We start from the raw sequence: 12,788 nt of genomic DNA, 5'->3' as shown, positions 1-12,788 counted from the left end.
TTCAGAAAAGATCTTTACCAATCCTACATCTGATAGAGGGCTAATATTCAATATATACAAAGAACTCAAGAAGGTAGACTCCAGAGAGTCAAATAACCCTATTAAAAATGGGGTTCAGAGCTAAACAGAATTCTCAGCTGAGGAATATCACATGACTGAGAAGTACCTAAAGAAATGTTCAACGTCCTTAGTCATCAGGGAAGTGCAAATCAAACAACCCTGAGATTTTACCTAATACTAGTCAGAATGGCTAAGATCAAAAGCTCAGGTGACAACAGATGTTGGCAAGGATATGGAGAAAGAGGAACACTCCTCCATTGTTGGTGGGGTTGCAAGCTGGTACAACCACTCTGGAAATCAGTCTAGAGGTTCCTCAAAAGATTGGACATAGTACTACCTGAGGACCCAGCTATACCACTCCTGGGCATATACCCAAAGATGCTCCAACATATAACAAGGACACATGCTCCACTCTGTTCATAGCCCTTATTTATAATAGACAGAAGCTGGAAAGAACCCAGATGTCCCTCAACAGAGGAATGGATACAGAAAATGTGGTACATCTACACAATGGAGTACTACTTAGCTACCAAAAGTGATGACTTCATGAAATTCAGGGCTCATACTCTGAAAGCATTTCAGCTCTTCCTCTCCTGGAAGCTATCAATTACCAATAGCACTTCATCCAGGGGTAGGAGTCTGTACCCATTTTCCCCTCCCATGATGAGATTGTGTTTGTCTTGAGCATACTCAGGTCATTTTATGCTGTCACAGCTGCTGTGAGCTCACATATACAATTGCCCTATTGAGTCTGGAAAATATGATTTCCTTATTGTTAGTTCTTACAATTTTTCTTATTCCTCTTTCATGATGGTCTCTGAGCCTTTGGGGAAGGGGTATAATAGGAACATCCCATTTAGGGCTCAGCATACTAAAGTCTTTTATTCACTGCTCACTGGCCAATAGAATGGGTCTTTGTAGTCACTGCCACCTACTATAAGATTCTGTGACGAGAGTTGAGAGATACACTAACCGAAGGGTATAGTGATATCTTAGTATGAGTGGGTTTAATATTTTCTTCATTTAGCATCGTAATAATATTAATAGATTCTTCTTTAGAGCCTATAAGCTATCTAGCCACAGGTTCTTAATTCTGGTAGCAGTGTCAAATATGGGTTCTATTTTATGAGGTGGGCCTAAATCGATCCCCCTCCCCATGAAGAATTTGGTTACTTCCATTAACATTAATACCATTATTCTACCAGTGGGCAAATCTTACCAGAGTAGTCATTACTGTAGTTCACAGGGTTCACAGCTGAGCAAAGCTGGAGATTGCTTTTTTACTCCAGTAGTAGTAATAGCCCTTTCCAGTGCTATGAAAGTGACTCAGCATGGGTGAATCATTCAGTGTAATACTGACATGATTTCTCCATGTCCTGTGGAGAATGTAGCATCTTTATTCAAGTATGTAGTGTCTTCAGCAATAGGGTAAAAAGAAGTTCTAGAAGATGACCAAGAACAATGGCAATGCCCTGTAGGTTTGGGGGAATCTATGGAACTCATTGGCTAACAAAGTCCCAAAAAGGTAATTCATTCCTGGTATTGAACTTTTTATTTGTTTTCCTATGATATTTAATAGGAGCATTGTCCACCCATTAGAGGATAATTTTATCCAAATACTTAACTGTAGCGCTTTCTTTTCCTAAGACATTTTTTTACTCCTAATCACTTTACTAAGTTAACTTTGAATAACTTTTTCAATGTTTATCTTTATCCTCGTGTATAATACAATAAAACCTTCCTTCTTCATTCAATGAACCCAATAAATTGATTATTTTTTTCTAATTTATTTGCTTGTTTGTTTATTGAGGCAGGGTCTCACTATGAAGCTCTGGCTATTCTAAAACTCACTGTGCAATCCAGGCTGTCCTCGAACTCACACACATCAGCCGTCCTTCAGTCTTTGAATGCTGGGATTAAAGGTGTGTGCGTGCTACTACCATGCTCAGCCACTCTTATTCTACATTCTTAAATGCCTCTGGTATGCTTATGTGGCAAAATTATTAATGTGCTAAAGCTTTTAATTACTCTCTTAACCACGAAAGGTAAAAAAAAGTGCGTTCAGGTAGCGGAAGAGATGGCTCATTCATTAAGAGCATTGGTTGTTCGTCCAGAGGTAATTCCCAGCACCCACATGGCAACTTACAACCGTCTAAAACCATAGCCCTGTTAGATTCAATGCACTCTTCTGGCATGCAGATGTACATGAAGACAAAACACTCACATACATAAAGTGAATAAATATTTTTAAAAAGGAAGTATGTTGAATTTCTCATTTTCAAGGCCTTAGAGAACGTTGGCTCAGCATTTCTGCTAGCTCCCAAGAGTTTCAGAGCAGCAGCTCTGCTCCATCTCTGATCTCATTTCCCCTAGTGCTGTCTATCGCTACACCACTTTCAAATGAAACTCAGTACCTTCACTGCTTTCCACAGTCAACAGCAGTTTTGGATGACTGTCATAGCTTTAAGGGGAAGGCATCAAATAAAATCAAATAACATAGCACTCTGCCTTTTACCTTCATATTTACTATTTGCCCCTCCCTCCTCCCTCTTATGAGCAATAGGATTCCCAAATTCTTCACATGTTCTGTGCAGGGTAATGTCCTACATATTTTTGGTACCAAGAACTGTCAAGGCCTTGTAGTAAAGATGCCATGAGGGACGAGAGTTCCATGTGTAGCGTAGATAACATCCCTGAAACTCAAAGCCTCCTATGTTAAGTGTGTATTTAGCTTAAATATTCACTGTTATCAAGTAGGATCCAGAGATAAAGAACAGGAAGGAACTGTTTCTCCACTGTGATAAAAATCTATCTACTGGAGACTTTTGGACTAGAGTACAGATAGATATATCAAAATTTCGAAGTATAAAAATAGATATCAAATGTTAAAAGGAACAAGTGATAATGTTTTACTGAATTTGTAATATATGATGTAGTTAATTACAAAATAAATATGTTGACTCATTTAAACAAAGGTCAAGAACAGATTCATTAAGATCAAAAATAATTTAGATATGATTTTTAACAGAAAAATAAAGCCAGTATCAGAAATTATACTCAATGTTAATGGCTGTTAAAAGTTGAGTTAAAGGGTAACTATGATCAGACTGTGTTAAATAGAAATTTAACTGTATCTTTAGATAAGAGATAGAAATGTGAGAACATGTGAAAGCAAAAGAATGTTTAAGAAGGATAATCAGTATAAACCCACTCAAAAGAATGCTGATGTTGCAACATTATCATTTTAAAAGTCCATTTTAACATAACCTGTAAAGTAAGGGGTTCTGTGATGGTATTTTCATGTACATTTTCTTTTAATCCCTTACCACTGCCCTGCCCTATTCCCTCTTCTATCCTCTTGTTGGTGTCCTTCCTGTCCCCAAACAGCGCCTTCCACATTCTTAGCAATAAAATTTTAAAACAATGATAATAAGTATCAATAAAGGAAAAAATATTCCAAACATCAACAAAATTAACAAACTCAAAATTGATTGTAAGAAAGAGGGAGAATTACAGAATCAAGGAAAAGTCAGCCATCAATACAGTTATCAGGAGTTAAAAGGAAGACAATGCAATATGTATATTCTAAAAAAATGCTCTTAGCCAGAATTTATGAGTACCTACAGAAAAAGAAGCAAGTAGCCAATGTTTATTAAAAAATTCCTTAAAAGATAATTCATGTAAGAAAGATAAAAAGCCAATAAAGAAACCTATATATTAGGCATAAAAATATGAAATTCAAAATGTAATCATACACTAACAAATCTACAGGGGGAAAATGAAAAAGAAAAATAACTATCAAAACCAAGTTTAGATTAGGACAGAAAACAACTCAAATTCTCGAGCATAGTTGGATGGAATAAAAGCTGATAGACTTGGGAAAGTTGTTTATCAGAGACTATTACGGCAAGCATGCATGTTTCTGTGACCTGTCATTTCCAATCCTGTGTATGCTGCCCTCCAAATGCACACTTGCACCATTAAATATATGTACAACAATGCCCTTATGGCAAAATGCACGAACACTAATGCCTGTAGATGCTGTATTGCAGAAGCCTAAAACTAGCAATAACCAAGTATCTAAGGTTATGAAAGATGCATTCATATCCACAACCAATAATATGGATCTTACAGATAATGCTAGGCCAAGAAAAATAGAGCAGATTCATGCTATATAAGTCCATTCTTAGGAAATCGAAATCTATAAAGTTAATCTATAGTGTTGTATGTGCCATTTATTGAATGCAAAGAGGTATAAAGTGCCCTTCTAGGGTATCAAAAATGTACTGCTTTGATCTGAGCTATAACACCACAGGTCAACTGTATAAATGTTTATTGTGTACTATACCCAGATATATGGACTTTATTGTTTGTGGAATATGTTACAGTTTACAAACCTATAAATATTATATATATATAAAACATTCATAAATATGTATATATATTTATAACATTTCATAAATAAAAATTATTTAGTCATGAAAAACACTAGTCCCTTGTTGTTAATAATAATAATAATAATAATAATAATAATAATAATAATAATAACAATAAACTTTTTCCCATAAGTATATAGGCTCCTTCAGCACAAAACTTTAACTGAGTCACAATTATACTAGAATTTCCTGGCACTTAGTTTGTGTCTTACATGTAATTATTAAGTCTACATAATTGGAGTGATGGAAGGATGTAAAACTCCATCTTTGTACACTTAGACTGCTCTTCTGTCTTGTCTGATGGGCCAGTCTGAATGATCTATCTCTGAGACTCCACTGGGTCAACTGAGTTGCATGAATGGTAAATCATGCAAGCTACCATATGAAGATAATCATCTGAAAAGTATCAACCAGCCCAGAAATGGTTGATACCTGAGGGTGCTGAGATATAAAATAGCATCTTGTCATGTCAAGCAGCTTCTGTGAAGACTTGGAAATTGCAAAACATAAACAGAATCCAAGAAAGGGAAGCAATAGTGTTGGCAGAAGTGAAGTGATTTAAGAACTTTTTTCAATAAGAGCATTGCATAAAGATAAATGGTATTAAAATTCTATACACATACAGTATGTCTTAAGCTATCTATCAATACTGACTAATAATTTCCTAAAGGGTTTGTGGAAATGTCCCAAATGCTAACTAAGCAAAGTCATCAGGGAATAGCCTCGAGGAAAGACAGCCTTTACCATTTGTCTCGGTCACTTTTCTGCTGCTGTTATAGAATTCCAGGACCAAAGGCAACTTAGGGAAGAAAGGGTTTGTCTTGGCCCACAGTTCTGGAAGAAATTCAGTTTCTTGTGGCAGGCATCATGTTAGGGCAACAGGCAGATGGCGTGGAGGCGGAGCAGGAAGCTGGCTGGTCACATTTGCCCACATACAGGAACCAGAGGCAATCTTTTCTTTAGAAATATCTTTAATTTTAGAAACTGTGCATTGGTCAATTACATGGAAGACAAATTGACCAAAGATGGTACCAATGATTCATTCAGTGAATATAGAGATTTTTATCTTTGGGCCTCATTGAAGTCACCCACATAAAAAGAAAGAAAGAAAGAAACAAACAAACAAACAAACAAAGAAACAAAAAAACAAAGAAAGAAAGAAACCAGTACAATTTAGTTGTCATTTCCTCTTCCTGGAGGTCAGGACACTTCTTCATAGAAAATATCTACACAGGAAATGTTTATAAAACTAAAATTATTTAAGTTATATTAAAATGAAGGACCTACCATGGTATGTTTTCTTTTTAGTTTAGGTCCATACAATCAAATATATATATACATATATATATATATATATGAATTCAATTTGAATTATCTTACTTAATTCCCATATAACCTTAACAAATGATAAAATTCACCTTAACTCACACAGGTCATAATGCCAAGTTTTAACACAAAATCAGACAGTGTGATGGCTCATCTAGTATAAATAAAACCCTTTGGGTAATGGTTCCGTGGTGCTTTCTGAACATCTGTCTGTATGACATCAAGGCTTTCAAGAATACAGGCTGCTGGAAACCCAGGGCTTGGCTTTCATAAATTCTACTCTTTTCCTTCCAAAGAAGTCAATGTCTGTAAAGTAACAGCATGCACAATGCTCACAAGTGGGAAGAGGAATGAAGGAGAAGGAGGAGGAAGAGGAAAAGGAAGAGAAAGAGGAATGAAATGGTCCTATAATTTTAAAAGTGTGAGGAAAGCATTCGATTCTATTTCTTGCCCTACTTCCATTTTTAAGCCAGCATTAGTCTCTACCCTTGGCTCACTTAATAACATAAAGTTACTAAAATAACAATACGGACAGTATATAGCACAATGTCACACTTGAGGAAAACTGTATTGTGTGGTCAGCACAGACCCAGAAATGATCATGCTGTAAAACTCACATTGCATTGTAAAACTGGTTTCTCTTTCTTTAGGAACATTTTCATTGTGAATTTGTAATGTCTGAGAAGGCAAATTTGCATGTGTATTTGGACACACCAACGATCAATATAGGATATTGAAAATGGCTATTGATTTTGAGGAAAGGTGATCCTACCCACCCTAACAGCGAAAATTGTGTCTCATCCTATCTTTTCTCTCCCCGCACCCTTCCTTCCTCATTAAATGTCTCACTCTCCCAGGTAAAATTTTTAAGTATTGTCATATGTATATATGATGTGATATTGATATGTCAGTAAAAATTGCTACATATGTTACCTTTTTCAAAAGTATTTCTTTCTAAAAAGAAAAAAATCCCAAGGAAGGAATGGCTGTGTTTCCAACACTATTTCCTAGTAACTATCTCTCTATTCTGATATCCTGATGTTTTTCTGTTTGGGGAAAGACAGTAAAATAAGAGTGGATGTACAAAATGCTGAGGACCTTCTTAATTCTGTGAAATTCTATTGGCCAGGATGCCACAGTTATTAGACTTAGATGATCAATGCTTCCACACCAGTATTCCTAGCAATGGACATCCTCAATTGCATTGATATAGTAGTTCTAGTTTTAACACTAGAATTTCATTAAAAAAAAACCTTGAGAGTTTCCAAAGGGATAGAGGTATGAGAAAAAATCATTTGTTTGGTAAATAATTCCAAGAACATCAGCTCCTGCTTCTCCAGCTTGAAGAAGTGGTCGAGGTTCACATCAATATTGTATAATGCTTGGCAAATTTCCTTTAATTCATAAAGCTTAATGGTGCTAGCACAGTAGATGTCATCAAAAGTAGAAATGTATCATTAAATCATCCAACATTCCATATTTCCTCCAAAACAGGACCACTTTCTTTTTATGTGTGACTGGTAGAATTGGGTTCCCAAATTTCTACCATACCCAGTCTCATTTCTTCTTCATGACCTCTGTATACATAGAAGGGTTCAGATACACTAATATTCTCCTCATGGCCCCAGACTGTTTCCCATTCCTAAACCAAAACAGCAATCTCTTTTTAAAACTGTAGCTCTGAAGGAATTCACACAGAAAAGTTGATCACTAAAGACTCTTGCCTCTACCATGTCGCCGGCACTCCCAGACAAGCAGAATTTTCTTTAGCTGCACTGAAAGTTTTCCTATTTCATCATACACAAAAGTATTGATGCCAGATCATATAACTCAGTGTTATTGCACCTTCCCCAATGCTGTTTCATTTAATTTGTAAGGAGTTATGATAAAATAAAATAATCTCTAGAAAGGGCCTGAGGCTGAAATCTGCTTTTTAAATATGTTTTCTCATTCTCTTTCCTTTATCTGCCACAGTTCCTCACTTTCCAAACTCATAGATGTGACTCTCATAACATCCAAACTCCCCTGCTAGGAATCAGTTCTAGTTAGTTTCAATCCATTGGTGTGATAAAATACTCTCCTAAAGCAAGTTATGGGTTTGGTTCAGCTTACAAGCGACTTCTATCACTGAGAGAAGCCAAGGCAGTAACTCAAGCAGGATTTGAAGACACCAAAGAGTAATGCTGTTTTCTGATCCCAGTCTGGCTTGTTTTTACATAAATCCCAAGACTATCTGATCAGGGGATGAGGTCTCCCATAGTGGGAGGGATCCTCCTACATCAATTAACAATCAAACCAATCCCCTTCAGACATGCCCAGAGGCCAATCTGATCTAGGCAATTTGTCAACGGAGACCCTTTCAGATGATGTGCCATTCTGATAGATAAAACTAAGCAGGGCTGACTCTTCCCACTTCAGTGTGTCATCTCAATCTCACGATAATCTAGTTAGTTCAGTATTATGCACCTACATGTTCTCCCCCCCCCCGGCCCTGTCAGGTTGTGCCAGAACCAACCCAGATATTGATCCTACAGGAAAAAGAAACAAACCTATTATTCTTTGTTTACACATAAGAAGTTGGCTGGGAAGATGTCTCAGTCAGTAAAGTGTCTGCCATGCAAGCATAAGTTTGGACTCCAACCCCAGCAATCAACTGAAAGCCAAATATGGTTGGGTACTTCTGTCAGCCCGGTATTTAGATGAGGTGACTCAGGGAGAGATCCACCTCAAAAACTCTAAGCTATAGACCATAGAGGAAGACATCTGATATTTACCTCTGGCTTCACACACATATGTATACCTACCCACTACACATGTATATTCAAACATATACACATATGCACACCTGCCCACTACACATGTATATTCAAACACACACACACATACACACCTACCCACTACACATGTATATTCACATACACATACACACACACACACACACAGAGAGAGAGAGAGAGAGAGAGAGAGAGAGAGAGAGAGAGAGAGAGGAGAATACACAATTGCTTATTGTGCCACACGGCTTTGTGCTTTTCAACATTCATCATTAAGAAGACATTAGAGGGCTTCCAGTCCTTCATCCTGTTAAGTAGCATAGAAATTTTGACCCAACTTTTTTGTGCACCATCAAGCTTATTCTGGTTCTAATATCTCATTATATTGTGTGTAGGTCCTCACCAAAAGTAGGGTAGTGGTCGTTGCCGTTTTAAAGTATTTTTCTTTCCCTCCATAGACAAGGCCTTTGTCAGAAAACATTATCATTCGGACTCACATGAGGACATTACTACTTTGGTTCTTCATTTGTAAATAGTGTACAAGCCCCTAAGACTATATTGCGAGCTTAGGGTAACGGTTTGTGAACTTACATGAGTTCCTCTTGTCTTTCTTTGGTTATTTCTAGGAAGAAGGGAGTACTGAAGTATAGGTATCTGGAACACTTACAGGACCACAGAATAAAGTGGCTGTGGATGAACTTCAGTGATCAAGAGTAATTTACGAATTACACAAATGCCAGCATACAATGGGAGCCTCAAATGTTGGACTGACTGCTCTGTTGGAAATAGTGTCTGTTGTTTTCCAATCCTGGCCCATGGTTTTCTTTTCCTTTCTTCTTCTTTTCATATATTCATTTAGAAATTTGGTATGTATTTAAAACATACCAGATTTTCTATTGACTTGATGGGTATAATAATAAAAACGTGGTCATCTCTCCAAAGCTTAAAAAACTACAGGTATACATTGATTCACAAAGAGAATAATGAGAGGAGAAAGAACATGGCGAGTGCAGCAGGGCCAGGGGCCGTTCCAGGGGTAGCCGGCAGAGATGGAGACAATTCGCTCTACCCGTTTGCTGTTTTATTGTCGAGCTCCTCAATGAGGACGTCCAGCTCCATCTGAACAGTATTAAGAAGTTATCAGGACAGGAAACCAGGAAAGGGGATAACATTTGAAATGTAAATTTTAAAAATCCAATTAAAAAAAGAAGTTATCAATTATTGCTCTAGCACTCAGGGTAGCCTTTCCTTATAGATACAGTTTATAATGAAGATGAGGTGCGGTTAGCTCTTGCTGAACTGCTGGGAAATTTCACTGGTTTGGTAGGAGGTCCTGTCTTTGCCCACTGTCTGCTGCCTCCTTTGGAAAGTTTGGCTATGGTGGAGGAGACAGTCATTAGAGAAAACACTGTGGAGTCCCTGAGGCAGATATCCCAGGAGCACAGCCCCGTTGCCCTTGAAGCTCAGTTTGTACCTCTGGTGAAGCGCTTGGCAAGTAGGGATTGGTTCACATCTCGCACATCTGCATGTGGTTTGTTCAGTGTTTGCTATCCCAGAGTTTCAGACGCTGTCAAGGCAGAAATTCGACAGCCCTTCTGTTCCCTGTGCTGAGATGATACACCAATGGTGTGATGTGCCGCCGCTTCCAAATTGGGTGAGTTTGCCAAAGTTTTGGAATTAGTGTGAAAATTGAAATTGTTCCATTGTTCATGAATGTGGCTTCAGATGAACAGGCTTCTGTGCGCCTCCTAGCTGTGGAAGCTTTTGTCAGGATTGCCCAGGTACTGTCTCAGGATGATCTGGAAGCCTTGGTGATGCCTACACTTTGGCAAGCAGCAGAAGATAAATCTTGGCGGGTTCTCTATATGGTGGCTGACAAATTTTCAGAGCTCCAGAATGTGCTGGGCCCTAAAATTGCACTCAGTGACCTCATCCCCGCCTTCCAGAACCTCCTCAGAGACTGCTAAGCTAATGCCCCAGCATCCACTGCCCACAAAGTAAGAGAACTTTATGAGAACCTGCCCACTGAAGGTAGAGAGACCTTAATTATGAATCAAATCCTGCCCTATATAAAGGAATTAGTGTCTGATACCAACCAACATGTCAAGTAAGCCTTAGCTTCTGTCATTATAGGATTATCTACAGTTCGGGGCAAAGAGAATAGTACCATTGAACATCTTCTGCCTCTATTTTTAGCTCAGTTAAAGGATGAGTTTAAAGAAGTTCGTTTAAATAGCATCTCCAATTTAGATTGTGTAAAGGAAGTGATTGGAATTCGTCAGCTCTCTCAGTCTCTCCTTCCTGCCATCGTGGAACTGGCTGAAGATGCCAAGTGGAGGGTCCGCTTGGCTATCATTGAGTACATGCCGCTACCCACTGGCCAGCTGGGTGTGGAGCTTTTTGATGAAAAGCTGAATTCTTTGTGCTGGCTTGTGGATCGTGTCTATGTCATTTGGTAAGCAGCAGCCAACAAAGTTTGTCCAGAAGTTTGGTACAGAGTGGGCCCAGAAAACCATCATCCCTGAAGTGTTGGTAATGGCAAGTGATCCAACTACTTACACAGAAGGACCATTTTATTCTGCATTAATGCATTGTCTGAAGTCTGTGCTAAGGAAATAACCACCAAGCAAATGTTGCCCATCGTGTTGAACATGGCAGTAGATCAGGTAGCAAATGTCTGCTTCAACGTGGCCAAGTCACTTCAGAAAATTGGACCCATTCTAGATACCAACACCTTGCAGGGGGAAGTGAAGCTGGTGCTGCAGAAATTGGGTCAGGGCGAAGACATGGATGTCAAATATTTTGCACAAGAAGCTATAAGTGTTCTTGCTTTGGCATAAAGAGAAACAGGAGGGAAAAACCTTTATTAAATTCTTATCACAGATCTCTAGTCGATGTGCTCTTACTCTAGGTGGAGAAAAATGGAAGCCTTCAAGATCTCATCTAAGCAGCCCTTGGTCCTGGCAAGGCTGCATCCCCCAGTGTAGGGGAATATCGGGACAGGGAGGCAGGAATGGGTGGGTGGATGGGTGGGGGAAGCCCCTCATAGAAGAAGGGGTTGGGGGATGGGATAGAAGGTTTATGTACGGGAAACCGGGAAAGGGGATAACATTTGAGATGTAAATAAAAATGTCCATTAAAAAAGAATATGAAAAAAAGAAGAGGAAGAAATCAGATTTCATTGACTTGATTCTTTCTAAACATGAATCCAGACTGCTTTTACTTCTCTCTGTTGGGATAATTGTAACACTCTTCTTCTTCTTCTTCTTCTTCTCCTAATTATTCTTCTTCTAATTCTTCTTCTTCTTCTTCTTCTTCTTCTTCTTCTTCTTCTTCTTCTTCTTCTTCTTCTTCTTCTTCTTCTTCTCTAATTATTCTTCTTCTAATTCTTCTTCTTCTTCTTCTTCTTCTTCTTCTTCTTCTTCTTCTTCTTCTTCTTCTTCTTCTTCTTCTTCTTCTTCTTCTTCTTCTGTTATTAGATTTTTTTATTTAGATTTCAAATGTTATTCCCTTTCCCGGTTTCCTGGACATAAGCCCCCTATAACATCCCCCTTCCCTTCTTCTATAAGGGTGCTCCCCTCCCCATTCACTCCCCTTACCAACCCCCCTCCCCCACATTCCTCTACAGGGCAGGACCAAGGACTTCTTCCATTGGTGCCCAACAAGGCCATCTTCTGCTACCTATGCAGTTAGAGCCATGGGTCAGTCCTTGTATAGTCTTTGGGTAGTGGTTTGGTCCCTGGGGGCTCTGCATGGCTAGCATTGTTGTTCATATGGGGTCGCAAGCCCCTTCAGCTCTTTCAGTCCTTCTTCTTCTGACTAGTTGCTGATGCTCCCTCATACAGTCAACTCTTGAGTGTCTCCCAGGGTTTCTCTCCAGCACCAATGAGCTCCTACCTCCTCTCGTTTGAATCAGGCCCCAGTCACTTATGATTCTAGACAAAGCCTGGATGGATTTGGACCCCAACATGGAGTGCAGTGAATCTCTTACTGTTTACATACATCTGTTTGGCTCTCCATCTATCCAATATTAAGAGTAAATGGTTTAGAGTAACTTACTTATAACTATCTACTTGGAGATAATATTGAGATTTTACTGTAGTAAAAGCCACGTCCTCCTGGTTATGATGGTCCGCATCAGCATCTCATGTGGAAGGAGATGTGGAAGGCTAACGAATGGCTATTCTGGTTTCCA

General features: G+C 38.7%; 1 pseudogene; it reads left to right on the top strand.

The window, feature by feature from the left end:
* The first annotated feature begins 9,593 nt into the window (after positions 1-9,593).
* On the top strand, positions 9,594-11,480 carry LOC116890089 (annotated as a pseudogene).
* The last annotated feature ends 1,308 nt before the right edge of the window (positions 11,481-12,788 follow it).

The sequence above is a fragment of the Rattus rattus genome, chromosome 1 (assembly GCF_011064425.1).
Source record: "Rattus rattus isolate New Zealand chromosome 1, Rrattus_CSIRO_v1, whole genome shotgun sequence".
Classification (NCBI taxonomy): Eukaryota; Metazoa; Chordata; class Mammalia; order Rodentia; family Muridae; genus Rattus; species Rattus rattus.
This window is presented reverse-complemented; position numbering and strand designations above follow the sequence as displayed.